Here is a 22,395-nt window from a genome sequence, read left to right as displayed (position 1 = left end):
GTTCATGTGTCAGAGAAAAAGGGCCTAAGGGATCAGTGGGAATCTCAGAGCCTGATGTTTTTATTCTGTAATCTCTCACTGAATTGGACCGATTTCAGGCCAGATGTGCAGGATCTCGCTCTCCCAGCATCTTTGGACCTCTTGTGAAGTGTTGATGCCCCTGTGAATGAATGTGGCGATTCTGGTTTCCCAGCTGGAGTTCTGCATGTGCCATTATTATGTTTCTGATGTGTGGGCAGCTTGTACTGGATTTCCGAAACTATTGATGACCATGCGAGAAGCTTGGTTAACAACTGGAATAGGCGGCTTAAGGAGGTGGTGAGCTCCCCCTCACTGGCAGTCTTCAAGCAAAGGTTGGATACACACTTTTCTTGGATGCTTTAGGATGCCTTGGGGTGATCCTGCGTTGAGCAGGGCTTTGGACTAGATGGCCTGTATGGCCCCTTCCAACTCTATGATTCTATGAACTGCACTGTGGTTTGCAAGGTGCAATTTTGGCCCGTGTCGAGCGCAGTGTGGGGAAGGAATTTAGTTTTCTCGCTCTATTAATTTTTATATGTGTGTTTTTAAAACATGTCTGCAGGCATATGATTCAACAGTTTTATGGAACTTAAGCAGATCGGCATCTCTTTGTGAGGAAAGGCCTCTGGGGAAGCTTTTGAGTGCTCTGTTTTGAAAAAGCACAGACAAAACGTGGTTAAAATCAGCTTCAGTTTTGTGTAATTTCAAGAGTGGGAAAATGTCATTATCCTTTTGCTGAAAGTGGAAGTAATCTGGCCTGTTCTAGATTGTTAGTTTAAAAGCCTTGATATGTGTGTGTGCCTAAGTTCTTCTCTGTACCAAACCTATGTTAAAATATTTACAGTTGACTCCTAAGGACACTTTTCTGGGATTAAGCACCATTGAGTAGTTGGGCTAGGATTCAAAGTAGACCATGACTCTCAAAGATGTTTGCTTTTGGAATGAAATCTACGAGGACGACAGAAATCTTTTTTAAAAGTTTTGGGTGTATGGCGTTACAAGTTTCTCCGGGCACAAACACTTGGGAAGTGACAACAACATGCCATAATATTGAAACATGCTATTTTCAGAAAGTCTGAATGTTTTACCGTGATACAAAAAGCATCTAGGAGGAACTTTTGTCTGAGTGAAATTTTTTTATCACTGGAAACAAAGCAGAAAGAAATCAGTTTTTTCAACTGGATGTACTGTTTGTGCAGTTAGGTATTCCATTCCAGTTTTGGAAACAGAAAATGCAAACATCTATGCATCCAGTCTCTCTGTGCTAATTTCCCTTCCTTCAGTGAAAATGTATTTATCTGCAGGGGTACTTTGAGAGGAGACGGAAGGACCAAATTGACAGAAGGCCACCTATTCATGATCTTGGGTGTGTGCCATCTCTCCTCAAACTGGGAAAAAAGGAGGTCTCCCCCATAACAAAACCTTAAAGTGTGGAAAGGATTTCATAGCGTAGAGGTAGATAACATGATCTCGTAAATATCATCCCATTAAACCTTTTTTTAAAGTGGCAGGCAATTTTTTTCTCCAGGTTGTTGGCCACCTTGCATCTCTCAGGAAAACAGATTTTGCTATATGGCTATTGTTAGCAGAAATGGTTCTGAATGCAAAAACCCTTTCTATTTTTAAATGACCACTTTATGCAACATTCTTTAAGTGCCATATTTGGGACAACAAAAAATGCTTCCAATCTGTTTGTTATTAGCCTTTCATTCAGTTGCAGTAAGCATGGAAAATTTGTTGCAGGGTGGGGGAAGAAGTGATATAGACCGTTCAATTCCCCCCCCCCCTAATTTGGCAAAGAGTTTGGTCTTGATTACTGCTTTTTCTCTTCTAGCGCTCTGCAATTTTGTTTGTGGGATCCTGCACAACTGAAACACAAATGTTATATAATTAGCGTAACTGTTCGCTGACTGAGGTATTATGCAAAGAAATGTAACATGATTCTGGCGGTGTGTCAGCATAAAGCTCGAATGCTGCTTTCCTGCTCATATTTCCAGGGCTCTCCTAATACGCCCTAAGCTTTGCCTTCAAGCAGTCCCTTCTATCGTCCCTAAGCCCTTTTGAGGAGAAAAATTGTGAGATAATGTGCAGGGCATTGGAGTTAGTTTGACCAGAGAAGCCTGCATCGAGGTCTCATCGGTTAGGAAGCTTCCTGGGTGTTTCAAACTATCTCTCAAGTCTCTAGTAAGGCTAAAACTGGTTGGGAAAGCTATAGAAAAGGCTTTTCTGAGTAAACGCTTACTAAAACATTGCCCGATACAAAAAGGGATCTACATTTTTGTCCTTAGTGGTTTCAGCTACTGCCGTAAGTAAAAAGCAAAGGCTTACAGCAGAAAAGAACTTTGAGGGGTTTGCAACTCTCACCTACGGCTGAACGGAGAAGAGCTTCGTGCACACACTGCCAAATTCCATTAAATTACACAAATGGATTTTCATATTAAACTGAATCGTATGGATTCTGAGCTTGAAAGATGCAGCATTTGCAAACTGCAGAGGCCAGCTTCCAGATACAGAGAATAGTCCAAATGTGGATGATATATGGCACACGAAAAGAGAGGAAGTAGAACAAGGAAAAAATCACAGAAGTAGTTTTTTTTTTTTTTCTAATGCAAGTGACTTGAATATTTCTGCTAATTTTGTGGTTCCCCTGTAATTTCCTGTGGTCAGGCTGATTTTAGCTTTCACCGCAGTTGTATGTTGGGTATACATTTCGAAAGGAGCATCAGCTTTCTAAAGAACTTAAGGTTCAACATGGTGCCACCTTTTAAAGATAAGAGCTTGGCAGAAGCAATGCCCCCAACTTAGTGAGCCAGGGTACCAAGCAGATATCTCATTCTGGGCTAATGCAAATAGCAGCTCAAGATCTGCCAGTTCTCAGAACAGCAGTTCTGTGCCAGGCAATTAATGACTTAATAATATTCAGCACTGACACAGCACTTTCGTCTTTCCAAGTGGCTGTTTTGCTGCGATCCTCACAGCAGCCCTGTATTGCTACCCCATACTGCAAAGGATGAAGTAGTTAACAAAGATTGCTAAAGCAGAACGCTGAATGGAATTTTCCGAGGTTCGCAGTTGTGTCGTAGTTTTTGCACAAATCTAATGTGTCTCTTGATCGTGCATTTTGTCAGAAACGGTAATCATGGGAGCTGTTGCAGCAGAGCAAATAAAAATCTGTCCTGGAAAGGTTTCAATTCAGACGTGACCTCTGCCACAGATTGGGCTTCTGCCACGAACAGAATGATTGCTCTCTTCATGCTATCCGCTGAGCTGCAGATAAGTTGGCATTTGACTGAAGTCCAAATCCACCATTTTCTGTCCGGTGCCATTTCCCCAAAGTAAATGAGAATGTGATCCAAAGGACCTTTTATCAGGGAGTATTCCCCACTGAATAACATAACCCATGGAGCAGACCTATTTAGATTGCCTCTTCTAGGGAGCAATTTTTTAATACTTGCTCCAAAAATGTAGATGGAGGATCATTCTTCCCATTCCCCCGTAGGTCAATCCTAAGTAGAGTGACATTCTCCTAAGACCCTGGGAGGGGCTGTGGCTCAGTGGTAGAGCATCTGCTTGGCATGCAGAAGGTCCCAGGTTCAATCCACAGCACCTCTAATGAAAAAGACCAGGCAGCAGGTGATGAGAAAGACCACTGCCTGAGATGCCTGCCACCAGTCTGAATTGACAATACTGACCTCTTCGGACAAAGGGCCTAATTCAGTATTAGGCAGCTACCTGTGTCTGTTTACCTTCATGACATCAAGCTCATAATTCTGCTTAAGGTGACACTGTTAATCAGTTAAATGGGAATGCATTTAAAAAACTGCAGACAAGGAGGAGTTGGCTGTTCATAGAATGGAACTTTTGCCTTCCTGTCCCGGTTGAGACCCTGCCTGCCATGGGGGGAGGGGGTCTTGTGGGGCAGATTTGGGTCTGTAATAAGAAGCAGGCATCAGGGAATTTTCCATCCCTTCTCGGGGTGGGTGGGGGGGAGACCTAACTGGATCTAGCTCAGGGGGTGTATAAAACACAAGTTTCAAAAGGGAGACCTGCTCTTTCATACCCCCAGCGATACCGTTAGCTGGTTGGGTATCTGTGCCTCTTCTCGTGAGATGCAGTTACCGAGCTTCTTCCAAAATTCCAAATTTTATCTCTCTTTTTAATATCTTTTCAAGGCAACTGAGCATTGTTCCCTGTCCTGCTGCACTGTAAAACTAGTCAAAAAGAGAGTCTGGGAGTGCTGCCTGTTTGTTTCTAAGGTGGGTGGGTGTGTTTCCTCCATTCCTTGCTGGATGAGGGTGGGGCTGCCTTCTTTGTATTTGAGTTGCACAGTGACATATGATTGGCTCCCTAGTAATGTGACATTGTCTTGCCCTCAATATTATCTTTGATTGGATGGGATTGGGCAGGGATACAAAATGAGAGAGAGAAAGAGAAAGGGGAAAACGCTCTGCAGAAGCAGCAGAGAGAACACTTTGCAGGAAGCATTTTCTCAAAGGTACGTTATGCCTGTCTGTATGTTTGTTGCTGGATGTTCGTTCGTCTCCATTTGATCCCTTGTTTTGATCCTTAAAATTTTCATGGGCAAAAATTCGCTACAGTTCTACTCTAGCGAACCACTCATCCTGGAGAACTTCTGGGTACAATTTAGGCATCTCCCAATCTCATCATGAGGGGCAGCAATAAATAAATAAATCGGGCTATTCAGGCGCTCACGGCATCATGTGACATGCTCTACCCAATCACAGAAGAAGAGTTGGTTCTTATATGTCGCTTTTCTCTACTTGAAGGAGTCACAAAGTGGCTTACAATCGCCTTCCCTTTCCTCTCCCCACAACAGACACCCTGTGAGGTGGGTGAGGCTGAGAGAGCCCTAGTATCACTGCTTGGTCAGAACAGCTTTATCAGTGCCATGGCGAGTCCAAGGTCACCCAGCTGTCTGCATGTAGGGGAGTGCAGAATCGAACCCGGCTTGCCAGATTAGAAGCCTGTGCTCCTATCCACTACACCAAGCTGGGTTTGAGTGGGAACCTTTGAGAATTGCTCCAGTAGACCAATCACAGATCTCTTGCCTTCTGTTTAAGTCCTACCAATCGTGCTAGAGAGACTAGTTGACCCTGTGGTTACAATTTCAAGTGTGAATGTCAGGTTTGAAGAATGTCATGCCAGCGGTCACTTGACGGCTATCCAGAAATTTGACTTTCTTGGCACCTTTTGAACTTGGTTGCTTCAGTTCTAATTCTTCTGTGACATAGTATGAGGGGTGGAAGGGTGTAACCTGCAGATCACATTGATAATCGTGCTTGAGGTGGAGTTGAAATGTTACTGAATATATATATTTTACTGCTGGACGCCAGAAACTTGCTGTTTCGGTTAAAAAAGAAAAACTTGGATAGGTGGGGAGTGGAGGGAAGACAGTGGAAGCAATTTGGTTGCACCAAGTCTTTTTTAGCAGTAATCGCTCCGAGCTTTGTTGCAGGAAGATGGTTCTCAAGTTTCCTAGTGCTTTAGAGTAAAGGCCAATAATAATAATGTAAAATTAAATGAGAACTGCTTCTGTCATGGCAGGGAAAGGAGGTTTTAGCCTTTGAGGTTTGCAAGAAAGTTTAGATTTGAAACAGAAATAAAACGAAAGCCCTTAGTCTCTGAGAGTCTTTTTCTTTTGGCGGTCCGCGCTTTGTCAGTTTTGTTGCATAGTATTTTGGGATCAGGAGGACATGGCTACAGTGATACTCTTTCCAAGTATGCAACGATATGAATCACAATGGGAAGCAGCCAGGTGGTGAATAATCTTACTTGGTTCTATGACGTAAATTGTCAAGTGTTTCTATTTTAATAGGTGTGGAGTGCTGCTGTACACATTGCTACTTACTGTTAGCTGAATTTGCATGAAATTTTGGCAGAGAAACTCTAGTGCGCGAACTGTTTCTTCAGTCTTTTGCATGTTTACTTGGAAGTCAGATTCTGTGTATTTTGTGGGACTTATTCGTAGGAAAACGTGCATAGGACTGCAGCTTCTCTCCGCAACATCTGACTCGAAATCTTGAAAATGTTTACTAATTCCTAATTAGGTGCTTTTAAAAAGTCTGTTATAGCCACACACACCCCTTAACAGAAACTCACAAATTCTTACTGTGAGACAGACATTGTGAATGGAGGATTACTCTGTCAGATTCAGTTGACAACAAAAGTTGTCAACTGCTGAGACAAATTTCTCTGAAATGCTGGCTCCGGGTGCAAGAATGGTTTAAGGATGTGCAGGGTGGGAGAAGACAGACTGGGGGCATGGGACCCCCACAGTGGAAAGGGGTGTCACTCCAAGTGTTCTTAAAGAGGGGAAAAGGGGGAAGGACAGAGGCTGCAGCCCTGTTCCATGGGGAGGAAGGCTCTGTGTGTGGCCCCTGGAAGGTGGAGTGATAGGAATAACGTTAAGTGCAGTGTTTATCATGAGAAGTGTTTGATCTAGCATGCTCAAGAGCTGAACGGGAAAGGCTTCCTAAGGTCTGCTTTAGGACCTATGGCTGCCAGATTCTGCACGAAAGGAGGTGTCTGAGTTATGGTGCAATAACTGTATGGGGCAGCACAGCCCCATATGAGGTTGCTCTATATTAAACACAATCATTGGGCCAGCAAAGTTGGTATTGTCTACTCAGGCTGACAGTAGCTCTTCAGGGTCTCAGGGCAAAGGTCTTGCATGTCCCCTACTGCTTGGTCCTTTTTATCTGGAGGCACTGGGGATTGAACCCAGAACCTTCTGCATGCCAAGCAGAGGCTCAGCCATTGAGCCAAGACCCCCTCAGATCAGCACTGCAGACAGAGAAACTGATGCCATGTAAAAGAGCTACTTAATGACTTGTATTCCCCACCCCGCCCCCCCTGAAGGCACATCTTTACAATAATTTCAGAAGGAAATGATTCAAATGATGGATTAAATTGAATAGTCAAACAAATGCGTCCTTAAGTGCAGCATTTACAATGGGAAGCATCAGTTCTCGGATGGAAGCGTTCCATTAACACAGAGGACTCTTAACCTTTGACCCTCTGTGTTAGCTGTGTTCTTCCACTCAGGATACTGAAATCAGGCTGGTAGATCTTTAACCAGTTTGGCAATAATGTTTTCACAGTTTTAAAATTCATTAAGCTTTAGCCAGAGAAAGAGAGCCAGCGTGTTGTACTGGTTAGTCCGTGTGACGGACAGGGATCTGGGAGAGCCAGGTTCAAGTCACCAGTCCAGGATAAAAAGGAGGAGAGGAAAATGAAGTAAGTGACTTTGGGTCCTGATTGGGTAGAGGAAGGCGTGGTATAAATGAAGTATATAAAATAAAAGTTTCTTCTTTTACCATTTAAATGTGTTAACTCCTCGATGGACTGTTGTTTTCTATGAAGATGTAAATAGCATTTCATTGTCTGTGCATTTATATTTCATTGAAAAAATAAATTTAAACAGCGACAAGCATTGCAGCATTTAGGAAAATAGCAGATCCCCCCTCCCCCGCCGTGTGGCAATTATATCTTGGGGACTTAATGACACAGTGTCCTTTTCTGAAATATGGATCTGAATATAAAGAATTAAGGTTATACGTAGTCTACTGTATCGATAACTGCATATTTGACTTACACTTTTAGGAAGATGTTTCCGTGAAATGCAACATCCAAAAGGAAAATAGTCATAGCCCTTCGAAAGATGAAAAAATGTTCAGTTGCGTTAGATTGGCTGTGATCTGGGCTAATTCTTCTCTGAATCAACTAGCTTGTGATGGATTCTTTGCTGTAACGACTTAGGGATAATTTCCCCAACTTTTGAGTGTTTGTGTTGTTAATGGGTACTTGTAATGTTAAATATTGCTACCTAGTGCTACAGTAAAGCAGAGTGGCAAGCAGGAATGTTCCTAAACTCTATTTCTAGTAGATTCAAGTGCGTAGCCATGTTGGTCTGAAGCAGCACAACAAAACAAAATCAGAGTCCAATGGCACCTTTAAGACCAACAAAGATTTATTCAAAGTGTGAGCTTTTGAGTGAGGAAGAGTGCTTGCACTGGAAAGCTCACACCTTCTTGGTCTTAAAGGTGCCACTGGACTCTGATTTGGTTTTGTTGTAATATTTCTAGTAGTGATAGTGATAGTGAAAGGAAATTGAGGACATGTGGTCACCATAGTTAGAGTCAGGGCATGTGTGCGGCTGGAAATAAATAACATGAGTAGACTAGTATTTAAACTCAGGAGCTGGGGTGTGTGACAAATGTACAGCCAAAAGTGATACAAGTCATGGCAAAGCTGTGTCCGAACCACCTTCCCACGGTTCCCTCCCCCAGAAGTTTTTATTTGTTTTTATTTCTTTTTAAATTATATCATAGGTGCTTTCTCAAACAAAACAGTTCGCTAAAACACCTTGCCAGCTGGAGTAAAAATAGCAGCCGTATGTCCGGACTTGTAATTGTTTTAGAAATGAATTCTGTAATAAGAAAAAAGGGTGAACATAGGGATTAATAAATTTGCACGCGGCATTTGACTTCCTAAAAAAGCAGGCATTCCACCCTGCCGTGGGGGGAGGGGCAGACTGTCGGCTGACTCATTGATTTTTTAGAAGTGCCTTTTAGCAGGAAAACTGCAGAACTGAGATCTTAGTGTGGGTGAGAAACCTGCCATGACTTCCCTTAAATCATTCCATCTGTTCTCACGAAGCTAGTTACACTTGCAATGAAAGCTGCTTCTGGCAGTGCGTGGTCAAAACCCTGTTGGAAAGAGTCAATAAAGGAGATTCCCCAGCCCGCCCCCCCCCCCCAAACCTGCATGCATTTACTTCACATTGTGTGTCATTCTATCTAATTTTGATCAGTGGCTCCAGAGCATGGCTCAGAAATGTGCAGAGAAGGGGCCACATACAGATAGGGAGTGTCTTCCTGCTAACATGGGGGAAGCCACAGGTTTTCAGGAAATTAAGAAATGTGCAGAAGTGCCAGTGTGGTGTAGTGGTTAACTACGTTGAGCTAGTATCTGGGATAGATGGGTTCGAATTCCTACTTGTGCTATGGAAGCTTTTGGGGTGATCTTGGTCCAGTCACACACATACTGCCTAGCCTGCCTCACAGTGGTCAAGAGAATGGCCTTGGATCCCCATTGGGGAGAAAGGTGGAGTACCAATGAAGGAAATCAATATGTTTCTTAAAGTATGTATGCTGAAAAACACCAGAATCATAGAAATAGTGCCTGCTTCTTTAAGAAGAGCCTGCCACTGAGATCTCATGAGTCTATGGCAGGAGTAGTCAAACTGCGGCCCTCCAGATGTCCATGGACTACAATTCCCAGGAGCCCCTGCCAGCGAACGCTGGCAGGGGCTCCTGGGAATTGTAGTCCATGGACATCTGGAGGACGGCAGTTTGACTACCCCCTGGTCTATGGTGTGAGATCTCAGTGGCCATTTGGAAAGTTGATAGGCAACCCAATATATATTGGATTTTAATGCTAGTTTTCATTTTTTTTTATGGTTTGGAAGCTGCCCTGAGCCCTCTGGGGAGGGAGACCTCAAAATCTGACAAATAAATGAATCAAATAGAATCCTAGCTAAAATGGAAAAAGTTGTGTAGGCGACAGAGGGGCAAAAGCTTCTGGGGGAGAATCAGAAAAAGGGGGTGATAGGAGAGAAGAAAGGGGAAGGATTCCTTAGAGGAGGGAAAACTGAAAAGGGGAGGGGGCAGAGGTAGGTCAGTTGGACTGTTTAAGCACTGGAGGTTTCATGCCGGGCTGCTGGCTACAGTTTTAGTTGTGTCAGGTTGCCCCACTTCTTTCTGCACCCACATGGGGGAGCATTTGGCCCTGTGTGCCTCATCTGCCCCCCATTTGTGCTCCTGCACGGGAGCTGGGGCAGTGAAGTTCCCAGGACGTAAATGGTCTTGGTGACCACTTGTGAGGACAAGGCCTTAGGACATAGATCTTATGGCATCCCTGGGGATGACTTGGGAACATGGTTTTGCCATTTTAGAGCTGAATATGGGCCATCTAAAAATGTCACGATGGCCTAATCTTGGCTGGGCCCATGATGTGTAAGGACCAGGTGCTTCTGTCCCCCCTGCTTTTTCAAGTGCTAAAGCAACCATGCTCCAATAACTTGAAGCAAGGCAGGAGTTTGCCAAATGCTGATGAGACCCTGGTTGTGACCCTGTATTCAGCCTCAAAGGTAGGCCTTTTTGAAAAGCAGCTCCCGTCAAGTACCCTGTGGATGTTCCTGATCTTGCACTTAGAGATGCGCAAAAAGATAGAGGTCATCCTTGACTTTGTGCTGTGATTTAGTTATGAAATTCAGCATAACATCAGAGAAAAGACCCCAATTATCCACAGCAGTATTATAGCAAGTGCGGAATTTGGCTGGTGGGCAAGACACAGTATAATTTGCGAACTACTAGTTTGCACTGGCCTTTTCTGAACACCCAAAGTGTACTCCCTCGTCAGGAATCACATCTGTACACTGCCCATTCGGCCTGTTCAGTGGCAACTGAAATATTCGGGCTTCTGCATACTTCTCTCCCCCCTTAGAGCGAAAGGCAATTGTGGCAACCTTGCCTAGAGCAAGGAAGGCAAGAGGAACCAGCCTTTGAACAGAACGGTACAAATGTTCCAGGTCTTTGCATGTGTGTAAAAAAGAAATCTAAATAATTTATGGAGAGGTAGGACCTTGCGGTCATGGAATATCCTGCTAGATGAAAATGGGTTTCAGAGTCTTGTTAAGGAACGAGAGCCACTTACAGGAATTGAATTGATTTCTTCTTCGTATTCAGCGAATTCCTGAAAGCACAGATCTATACTTCCTTGATAAATTACTGTTGGCTTAATATTTTTCAATGTCTCCCAAGGCTTAACTGTTATGTGTGTGTGTGTGTCTTAAAAGTGGCAAAATCAATCATGCCAGCAACTATAATTCTCTTCTGGCTATTGATTATGTAACTTGGACAGTGGATCTTAATCCGCGGGTGGTCCACCTTCCTGTGGGTAGAACATGACATAGAGATTGGAAGATTTTAGAAGGTTTTAAGAGGGAAAGACTCTTGCGATAACAGAGCACCAGGGACTTTCTCCTGGTTGATAGCTTTGTTGCCTTATGCAGCAGTTCCTCGGCTCCATTTGCATTATTTTGTGTCATTGACCGTTTATGCACTGGGAACTTCACTGCTCCAGCTCCTGTGCAGGAGCACAAATCGGGGCTGGATGAGGTGCACCAGGCCAAATGCTCCCCCGTGTGGGTGCAGGAAGAGGTGGGGCAACCTGCCACGACTAAAACTCCAGCCTGCAACCCAGCATGAAACCTCCAGTGCATAAACGGTCATTAAGGAGCTTTGCTGTTCTCCCAGTTCTTCAGTCCAAGCCTCATTGCATCATTTTGTTGTATGAAGGATTGTTGTTGTCAAACTGATTTGTTTTGTTTTATTTTCCACTCAGTTTGCTCATAAACGGAATCGTCTTTCCTGTAAATCTGCTGAGCCCCACAGCGTTATTCTGTTTTATCTGGAATCTTTGCTGTTAGAATCAAATCGTTTTCATCATATGATAGTTTGCTTGCTGATTGACTGACTAGTTCTTATCGTATTTGTAGTCTGCCTTGAGTCCCCCTGAGAGAAGGCTGTAAAATGAATCTATCTAATAATAATACCCTTTCTACAAATTTGCTTTGCTAACCATGGAAACTGCAGGAAGAGAGGGAAACATACCAGAATTCCTTCCTTTCCTATTAACTACTTTGGCTTGCTAGGTTTAGGAAGGGAGACCAAGATGCCAAGAACTCTTCAAATGTCAATTGAGTTAAGACCTCTCTCAGTACATCCAGACTTAGTCAAGGGTAGATTGTAGTGGAAGGGCTGTGACTCAGTTGGCCGAGCGTCTGCTTTTCGTGTGGAAGGTCTCGGGTTCAATTCCCAGCACCTCCAGTTGAAAGAAGCGGGGAACAGATGATACGAAGGGTCTTGGGTAGTTCTAAGTAAAACTGTGTTGTAGTAGCCTGAGTAGACCAGGGGTCTGACTTGGCATAAAGTAGCTTTTCATATTTCCTTATGGGATGATCTGCATGTGATGATCCTACATGTTTTGCCTGCCAAAATACAGAATCATAGAGTTGGAAGGGGCCATACAGGCCATCTAGTCCAACCCCCTGCTCCATGCAGGATCAGCCTAAAGCATCCAAGATAAGGATCTGATTTTTCCCTTGATATCTAGCTGATTTTCTACACATAGTTTAAAACCATTACTGTGGGTCTTATTCTCTGCTGCCAACAGGAATATAAGGGTGTGAAGGGGTATCTTGATAAGCATGCTAAATTTCAAAGGAATTATCCTTGGCGAATGCTGACTGCACTCATGTGCCTTGTTTGCAAAATTGTGGAAGCATTTTTCCTTGGAGTGTTGCTGTTTCTCTGTTTTTTGTTTGGACGTGTCCTTTGTTCCTCTTTGTAAGCGTGAGCTTTGTCCTTACGCCGGTAGAATAATGCTCATTTGCAAGCTGTTTTTTGTTGTGTTTGTGCTTTTTAGAGGAACAAAAAGTAGCCGCTGACCTGTGTGTTCGTGGCACACGTTTCGTGAGCAGCCTTTTGGTCACGCCAACAGGAATGTTTCTGATGCAGGTGGTTTAAAGGCACTGCATGAATGCAGGTGTGAGTTCTAATTAGTAACATAACACTTCTAGAAGTTTTAAAGCCATGGATAGAAAATAGTGTGTTTCTAGGGGGGAAAATGGGGAAAATGGGAAGGAGAATGAAATATATGCAGTATTTCCACATCAAGCTTAAACTGAATGCATTGCTTTAACGACATAAAATATATCATTTAACATGTAGCTAGCATATAACATTGTAGCATATTTATCACTTTGTTTTCCGCAAGCAGTTTTGCAAATGCAGCTATATACTATGGGGTGGAAATTCAGTCAAGTCACAGCTGCCTTATTGGGAACCCTGGTGGGGTTTTCAAGGCAAGACACATTCAGAGGTGGTTTGCCATGGCCTGCCTCTGCATTATGACCCAGGATAAGCTTGGAGGTCTCCCATCGGAATACTAGCTGAGCTTGACCCTGCATACTCAGCCTGCCCTGTCCAAGTCAGTGCACTGCAAGAGGAGAGAACTGCTAATGGTTGTATTCTTTGCTACCTTAAAGTGTCATCAGGGTTAACTGTCTCTGCGTGTCCTGCTAAGAACTCAGATGTTTATTATTTATTTTTTAAAAGGCTACCGGGATGACTTTGCAAAGATGCAATACAGGGTCTGTAAAAGACCTCCTCACCATAAGCAGAACGGCAGTCAAATGATGTGAAAGACAGAAGTTGTGGGTTAGATTTGTCCCACCTGTTCCTTTTGGTTTCAGCTGTCCCTACTTCCTGGAAAGTGCTTCCCCAGGGTTTCGCCCGGTGCACCATGTTGGCCTGTGGTAGGAACATGGAATATCGAAAATTTCCCTCCATGAAGCAAGTTCCCTCCCTTTATAAATGCCAGAGAGATTTATGAAGAATCCCAGAGTTTCCAGCACATTTTAAGCTTACAGTCTCCTTTTGGGGAGAAACTACTCTACAGTTGTGGTAGGAAAGGAACTGAGTGATCTAATTCAGTCTTTGCCAGTTTAACTCTGTTATAGTTGAACTTTTCCTTGTTGTTTTGCAGTTGTGAAAAGATTCAGCAAGCTGTTCAACTTTTACTGATCATAAAAGGAACTGCTCTTGTCCGTCTCAGCCAAGCCTTGGCAAGCCAGTTCCTCTTCTAATCAACATTTTGGAACAGAGCACGGTCTTTTTTTTTAATGGCTCTAAATCCATGCTGCAAGTCCATCTGCTCTGTACTAAGGAGATTGAATTCAATTAGAATATTGTTTGCAGAATTCAATTGTTTTACATAGTTTCCCTTGAGAGAATTTATATAAATAGACTGGGAAGCTTAGAACATATGAAGCTAATCATTGCTGGGATGGGGAGACCACTGGGAGCCCCATGTAAGTGCTTGGAGAGTTCCAAGGGATAGTAGTATAGCAAATTAAAGCTGTTTGGAAAGCACAGGGAAATCTGGAAGTCACTTTGTGGCAGTGTGGTAACCATGCCAGTCTGTTGCTGCAGATATAATTTAAACCAGGGGTAGTCAACCGGTGGTCCTTCAGATGTTCATGGACTACAATTCCCATGAGCCCCTGCCAGCATTTGCTGGCAGGGGCTCATGGAAATTGTAGTCCATGAACATCTGGAGGACCACAGGTTGACTACCCCTGAGTTAAAGTTTTCCATGACAAATCATTGTTGCATCCAAACCATGGGTAACATCGGTACTGTGATTTAATCCAGGTTTTCAAGGAAAAGGGCAAACGATGGAGAAATCTCTATTTAACTGCCGCATGGGGCAGGGCAGAAGTGGGTGAAACTCCACGGAGTCCGAGCTGCAATGACCAAACCGTGGCTTGTCGATAAGTCTGAATCATGCTAGACCCTTGCGGCATTTTATAAGCAGCCAGATTTATTGTGCCATAAACCTTTGTAGACTGTAGCTCAGTTTGACAAGTGGCCATAGTGTTATTTTTCCCATGGAGTTATTATTTTGTTTAGTACGATTCTCTAAATAAGTTTTGATACCTGAATTCTAAAGTATGTACGTTGCATGGGTTTTATTTCATCTCACAGTATGCCTTGGATTCAGTCTTCAGGGTGGCATCCAATATTAAAAACATACAAAAATGTTAAACTGAGCAGCATTCTTTGTGACGGCGAAATAAAGTTGCTTAGTATCTGCAGAATTGCCTCTTCTGTTAGGCTCTGTAAAGATCTCTGATATCAAGGAACCCAAATCTACTCATGGTGCCTGGCCCTAAAGACGTTTTGCAAGCTCTGCGGAGTAGTAGTAGTAGTAGTAGTAGTAGTAGTAGTATGTTTATTCAGTCAATTGACCCATATAAATGATACATCTGCAGAAAAACTATAACAATTAATAATAGAAGTTAATAAATAAGGTATCATGAAAATACAAGAGTATTGCTACATAAAAATATTAAGATAGTAAAACAGTGTTAAAACAATGAATTGTCGGGAACAAATAGAATGCTATTGTGGGTAGGGGGAAAAGAGGGTTATAACATGTAAAGAAGAAGGGGGAAGAAACCTCAAAGAGGTCCTCCAGATGTCCATGAACTACAATTCCCATGAGCCCCTGCTAGTAGTCAACCTGTGGTCCTCCAGATGTCCATGGACTACAATTCCCATGAGCCCCTGCTAGTAGTCAACCTGTGGTCCTCCAGATGTCCATGGACTACAATTCCCATGAGCCCTTGCCAGCTTTTGCTGGCAGGGGCTCATGGGAATTGTAGTCCATGGACATCTGGAGGACCACAGGTTGACTACCCCTGGTCTACGGAGCAGGAGTCCTTACTTCCCCTCTCATCCCAAATGAGGTTTCAGGGGAGAAAGTGTTTGGGATAGAAGAGTTGGAGGTCTTCAGAACATGGGGGAAATCGGTACAAATTACCTTGATATCCTTCTGCTGGATCCAAGACCATGGAGCTTTGTCTGATCCACACTACACAGTAGTCCGAATATCTTCACAAGATATGATATCTTTCTGCTGTATCCGAACCATGCATCTTTGTCTGATCAGTATTAAGTTCATAATAGTCCAAAGTGTAACACAGGGGTGGTGGTGGGGAAACCTATAGTATTTTCACAGGTTTGCGTAATTGAGTTTAGGCTATAATCCTATGCATGCTTAGTAAGAGAAAAAGCCTTTTGGGCTTACTTCCTCACAGCCATATTTGGAACTGACCTGCAGGTACGCTTTTCAGCAAAGGACATGTATATTCTTGCTGCAGATCTGGCATTTTTCCTTGCCCTGAAGTTGGAAATTACAATATCTGTTTCAGCTGTCACTCTTTCTTTAGCTGTGTGCTGCAGCTGAAAACCTCTGGTAAGAGAAGAGAGTCTCAGGTTTATAACACACTGCTATAGGTAACTGGCTTTGCAAATGGTGTTAGGTTCCATACCTTGGATTGTAAAGTGTTGCTGTAAAGGATTTGGTGTGGCTGAGAGGGAAACGTGTAGCATGAAATTCCCCATTCTCAGGGCTTTCGAAAGCAGAGGACTAGAAAGACCAAATTCCAGGGGCCTGGTCACTTTTGGTTGGCCCAGTGTCAGGCAGATCATGTGATCTGTTCCCATGTGCACCTTTTCCACACCTGGAATTTGGCCTGGCCCAGCACTCCTCTGGTCACAGGGCTAATTCCTGCCTCTGGATGATGTCTGCGCTGGTCTGGGGCAGTCTGAGGCCTGGCGAGTCATAATTCCCTTGCCGCGGAAATCCGTGTTCCCTTGCCACGGGCTGTCCAAGGGCCTGCAGCGCACAGGGCCTTGGATCACCCTGGACCGGCACCAATGTCATCTGGAAGTGGGAATTAGCCCCATGACCAGAGGAGTGGTGGGCCGGGCCGAATTCCAGGTGCGGAAAAGGTCACGGAGTGGAAACCCAGGAATCTGACGAAGGGAGCTTTGACTCTTAAAGGCCTGTACCCTGAACATCTTGCTGGTCTCCATAGTGCTACTAGATTGAACCTAACTTCCGTATGGTAGATGCTTTTGGATATGAGTGAGATAAGGCGTAGGCGGTGGATCCATGGCACCTCTCTCTGGTCCCATTCCTGCTGCTTTCAACTATTCCTAGCATTATTGTCTTTTCCTGTCACTCTTGTCATCTAATAAAGTGGCCAAAGTATGATGGCCACAATATCATCATTTTAGCTTCTAGGGAGAATTCAGGCTTGATTGGGTCTAGAATCCACTGATTTGTCTTTTGGGCATTCCATGGCATCCGTAAAACCTTCCTGCAGCACCTCCTCCAAATTTAATGGTTGAGGATCACGCAATAGCAAGCGTGGAGCTGGTATTACAGTTCATAGCATCATAGGCCTTTTAGTCCAACCCCCTGCAGAATGCAAGAAATTCACAGCTACCTGCCCACCCACATTCTGTGCCATGGTGATATAACCCACCTCCTTCACTCCCTGTAGAGTGCTATGTAGTTTCCAAAATGGGTAGAGATAAAGGAACCGAACAACTTGGCTGGGAAGGGCTTGTTGCATTGAGAGTCCGGTGCAGGAAATGAAGACGGCAGAAGATAGGCAGTGTGGCCTCAACCCATAGATTGAAGGTGCCCCCCTGTGCTTTGCCTGTTGCCAAATCATCACCTTTCCCCCCTCTGGGTGGACCCAGATAAGGATCCTAGCATTGCCCTGCTATCTCCAGCCTCTCACAGAAATAAGCCAGAAACTAGTTTGAGGATAAACTGTTGATCCTTCCCCTCCCGCCATAAATGCATGTCAGTTGCCCTGCAGCTGGGGACTTGAAGCCGGCTGCCTTATCGGTTGTTGTAATTAGCTCTTATCGATTCTCCGTCAAACAGAAATCCTGTGATGGATTAGTTTATTTTAGTGCACAAGAAGCTTTTGTGGAAGAAGTAGGGGAAAGCGATAAGACACGAAAACACTGAGTGAAATATTAAACCTCATTTAACCCTAAACATTAACAGGTCATTTCTGTGTGTGTGGCTACTTTTTGATGATGGTGTTATCTGTTCAGTCGTGTCCGACCCTCTGTGATTCTATAGGAAAGTTTTCACCATACGTTTCTGTCTCTGACTGCTTCTTTTAGTTGGTACATGATCATACCTGTATCAGCTTTGATCGTGTTGCACCAGCGGATCCTTTGGCGACCACGTTTCCTTTTGCTGCTGACCATGCCGAGAATTAATAATTTTTCCAACCTTTTAGAAGTCATCAAAGTGAATAGTAGGGGTTACATCTGCTACTTCCTATGGCTGCCTTTTCTTTTTCTCAATTCACTGAAGCTAGTTGATTCACAGCCTTGACTTAGAGCTAGCTTAGTTGCAGCAGATCTCAAAAGTTTAGGGATGGCCTTGGTCAGTATTTGGATGGAAGACCACCAAGAACATGTGCCAAGTGTTTTATGGATTTGTTCAAACCTACTCCTTCCAGTGGCCAGGAAGCTCTTTAAATAGAGCTTCCTGGCCACAGGGTCTCTCCCTGCCTCATTCCATGCTGGCCTAGAATCATAGAATAATAGTGTTGGAAGGGACCTCATGGGTCATCTAGTCCAACCCCCTGCATATGCAGGACACTCACCTATAGCTCATCCACTGTAACCTGCCACCCCTTTGCCTTCACAGAATCAGCCTCTCCATCAGATGGCTATCTAGCCTCTGTTTAAAAATTTCCAAAGATGGAGAACCCACCACCTCCCGAGGAAGCCTGTTCCACTGAGAAACCGCTCTAACTGTCAGGAACTTCTTCCAGATGTTTAGATGGAATTTTTTTTGAATTAATTTTATCCCATTGGTTCTGGTCTGTCCCTCTGGGGCAAGAGAGAACAACTCTGCTCCATCCTCTGCATGGCAGCCTTTAAATAGATAGGACATGGCCTGTTCTATCCAAAGCTAGATTTTTAAAATCCAAGGATATGCACATCTGACTAGGACAAGAAAACACTAGCTAGGTGAGAAGTATTATGTTAAGCCAGTAATTCCCATGCTGTCTTTGTGCATAACATTACTTGTACTGACCTGCACGCATTCAAAACTTAGAGTAAATACAGACATGCTTTGACTTTGATACTCAGGGTCATGCTGTGATGTGGAGGCTAAACCAAAGAAGAAAACCAACCAAATGGCGTTCCAGATGAAATGAAAAGTTTGCCATGCTATAATGTTCTGTTTTTTTTATTCAAAAGTTCTTGCAGGTAGAATAGGGTTAAGCCAGAATGGTATCTAGATAGTTATGCTCTTTTCAAGGACTAAGACTGGCTGCCCCATTCTTCCGGATATTCTCTCCAAGCACCTATATTGTAGTATTCAAACAATGTACTCTCATTCAAGATATCTGAGTAGAAACAGGTATTTATTTATTGTATTTATATACCGCCCTCCCCGAAGACTCAGGGCGGTTTATATGAAACGATACCGGTGACTTCATTTATCATAATAACAAGGTGATAACAATAACAACAGCAATAACATTAAAGAACGGTGGAAACTGCAAAGAGCATCAGCTCAGCGCATACTGAGGCTCAGTGGGTTGGGTGGATTTCTAGTAGTCATCGTAGGAGGGAAGCTTGGGGGCCAGTGGGAAGTGGTTGGTTCAGGTCGACCTCGACCAAATGCCTGGCGGAGGAGCTCCCTTTTGCAGGCCCTGCAGAACTGTTCAAGTTCCACCAGGGCCCTGATGTCCTCTGGGAGCTCGTTCCACCAGGTATTCAGTACAACCCAGCCATGGCCTCTTAGAAGGTTCCAAGAATCTGGAGCAGTGTAACACAGACTTACAATGGCAAACCGCCTCTGAGCATCCCTTGCCCTGAAAACCCTGCTGGGTCACCATAAGTCAATGACAACATGACAGCACTTTCCACTTTATGGGTTTGAGTTGTGTCCAAGCAGTCTTGGTGTTTGCAAATTTTCATCTAAGAAGGTGCAAGGAAAACGAACGTTTTTTTTTTTGAAAACATGGATACGGCTCACCTTTTATTGTGGACCGACAACTCCTCAAATTGAGTGAGAGAAAATGGAGCACAAATGAAACAGGATTGGAAGTGACACTGGGGCCGCACAACAGGATTGCTCAAGCGTATACACGTCATGAGATGTTTAATTACCTTGCTGTGTTCACAAACGGGTGTGAGCAGATGTGTATCCTCTTCCTTTTGGGTGTGAGAGCTTGTCAGGCGTGGGTGGGGAACTTTGAATTTAATTGATGCTAAGGTGATGTGATACAATCTTGTGTTTATACTGCATCTGAAAACTGAGCCACAGCATTTATTCATTCTAGTAAAATGCCTGGTTATGCTTGGGTATCTCACAGATTCCCCCCTCCCTTCCCCCCAAAAAAACCCCAAAGGTATAGAGAAGTATCTTTTGCTTAGTAGTTCGGGCCATGACATATGTGGTGGTCCCAGATCACATATGCTTCCAGTTAGCAGATCTGTGTTAGACAGGCTTAAATCAATACCTCTTCTTGAGAGCTTACTCTTGAGGGAAAATGCCGTCAACCGCATGGCAACCCCATAAGACAATTCAGAGGTGGTTTTCCATTGTTAGCCTCTGTGTACATAGTGGTCTCCCATCCAGGTATGAACTAGGGTCAAACCTGCCTAGCTTCCAAGACTGGGCTAGTCTGGGCCACGAGACCTTAGAGAAGGGGTGGCCAAATGGCTCTCCAAACATCCATGGGTTACAATTCCCATGAGCTCTGCATGTGCTGTCAGGAACTCATGAGAACTGTAGTCCATGGACATCTGAAGAGCCACTGTTTGGCCATCCCCATCTTAGAGGGATGCTGCAAATAGGAATAGAGTATTCAGCCAGCTGGAGGAATGTTCTAACCCAGGGGTAGTCAACCTGTGGTCCTTCAGATGTTCATGGACTACATGAACCCCTGGCATTTGCTGGCAGGGGCTCATGGGAATTGTAGTCCATGAACATCTGGAGGACCACAGGTTGACTACCCCTGTTCCAACCCATCAATTAGAATTGTTATTACTCAAGCCAAGTGTGGATCAAAATGGTACTTGCCAATATGTTCTCTGCTTCTTCTTCCCTAAAGAGCCAACCATGGCTTTCTTCTACCTCACTGGAGCAAGAGGTGCTTCAGAAAAGCCCAGGAAGTATTACTTTCATTTCTGCAAGAAAAACTGATATGAAGACACTCTTCCTTTTAGGAAGAAGCTTGGCCTGAAACATTCCAGTGTTTTTGTTTGGCCCAGCCCCATGACAGACATTTTGTTGTTGTGTTGCCAACTTTTTGTTCTCAAACTTCCAAATGTAGACAGAAACTTTGTAAGGTTGGGAATCATAGCAGCTAGTCCAGTATGGCATGAAAGACAGATATGGGGGAAGGGGGCTGAGCTTCTCTTGTGAGCTTCCTGGAGAGGTGGAGCTTCTCTTGTGAGCTTCCTGGAGGGGCGGAGCTTCTCTCATGAGCTTCTTGGAGGGTCTTCAGGCAAAGTGATGACAAGACAGTTCGGTTTGAGTTTTTGATAGTTTTTTTGATTGTCAGTAGCACCTCCCACTGGTCATGTGTTTCTTGAATTCCCACTTATTGCAAAATGGGGAGCAGCTCCTAAATGTGGATGGAAAGGCAAATTTCTGCTCTCTTTCCACCTATTTAATACTGACATCTGTTTTGAAATAATACAGTTTCAAAAAATAAGAGCATTTTCTTGTCCTTATGATAATTTAGAGCAAGAACTAAATTGATGTGATGAAGAGAAGTCGGAGGGGCCCGAAAGCTGGAGGTCAGCAGAGCTTGCTCTTAAGAAAATAAGTTCATCTTCTCTTTCTTCATCTTTTATCTTTACTGTCAGCCAAATTGGCAATTTGCTGCTGTTTCCCAGAAATGTACATGTCTTCTGGCATGCAATTAGGGGGAATTTTTTCGAAGGTTTTTATATTGGCAATCATAACAGGATGTGTAATATGATACTTGCATCTCTTGAGTGCTCTCCTCTTCCCACCGAAACAATAGGCATTATATATATTTATACACTCACACACCCGTACATGCATTCTCATAATTATCATTTACCTTCCCCAACCATTCCCTTCCCTTCTTAGTGTTTTGTGGAAAGGCCCAGTAGTTCCCCAGGTCTCAGATACATATTTAACACCCAGTTTTCCCCTAACTTAACGTCACTGAAGTGTTCACTCCCCTCCAAGGTAATAGTGATGCATATCTGGTCAGCCTTTCAGGTTCACACTTTTGTTTTGAATTGTAGAAGGAGAGTTGGTTCTTATATGCCGATTTTCTCTACCCAAAGGAGTCTCAAAGGGGCTTCAATTCACCTTCCCTTTCCTTTCCCCACAACAGACACCCTGCGAGGTTGGTGAGGCCAAGAGAGCACTTGGTGGCTTTCATTTTCTGCTTCTTGCATTCCAAGAGCATGTCTTCGTACCAGGTAACCACACCTGACACCTAATGAAGCTAGCAAAGCATTCTGCACAGGATGCTGACAGAGAGGAGTAGTCAACCTGTGGTCCTCCAGATGTTCATGGACTACAATTCCCATGATTCCCCGACCAGCAAACAGAGATTTTAAGATCAGGACTGGAAAGATCATCCCCCACATGGACACTTACTTTTCTGTTCTATTTTTAACATCCAGCCTAAGGCACGGTATTATTTTGGTTGGCCTTAATTGAAAGGTATGACACAGGTTTGTCAGACTTTCTCAACAGGGGGTTTGTGAAACCCTGGGGTTTCTCAGTGGCCCTGGAAAGGGTTTGCCGTTTGGTTGGGAGTTAATTTTTTAAAATAAATTTTGTAATTAAAAGGCAATTTATTGGGTGATATGACCATATATGGTTATGTCAACTCGC

General features: G+C 43.8%; 1 protein-coding gene across 5 annotated transcripts in view; it reads left to right on the top strand.

Moving 5' to 3' along the window:
• The window catches only part of LOC143842180 (leukemia inhibitory factor receptor-like), a 104,349-nt gene that overhangs the window by 7,250 nt on the left and 74,704 nt on the right, over positions 1-22,395 (top strand). Inside the window, exon 1 of one of the 5 annotated variants that reach the window (XM_077347012.1) lies at positions 4,393-4,516. The exons of 3 other annotated variants lie outside the window; for them this stretch is intronic. The gene's annotated coding sequence lies outside the window, so the exon portion shown is untranslated. Of the gene's footprint in view, positions 1-4,392; positions 4,517-7,255; positions 7,279-22,395 lie in introns of those variants that run through there. One more of the 5 variants, XM_077347013.1, reaches the window with a different exon arrangement.

This window comes from Paroedura picta, chromosome 7 (genome assembly GCF_049243985.1).
Source record: "Paroedura picta isolate Pp20150507F chromosome 7, Ppicta_v3.0, whole genome shotgun sequence".
Taxonomy (NCBI): domain Eukaryota; kingdom Metazoa; phylum Chordata; class Lepidosauria; order Squamata; family Gekkonidae; genus Paroedura; species Paroedura picta.
This window is presented reverse-complemented; position numbering and strand designations above follow the sequence as displayed.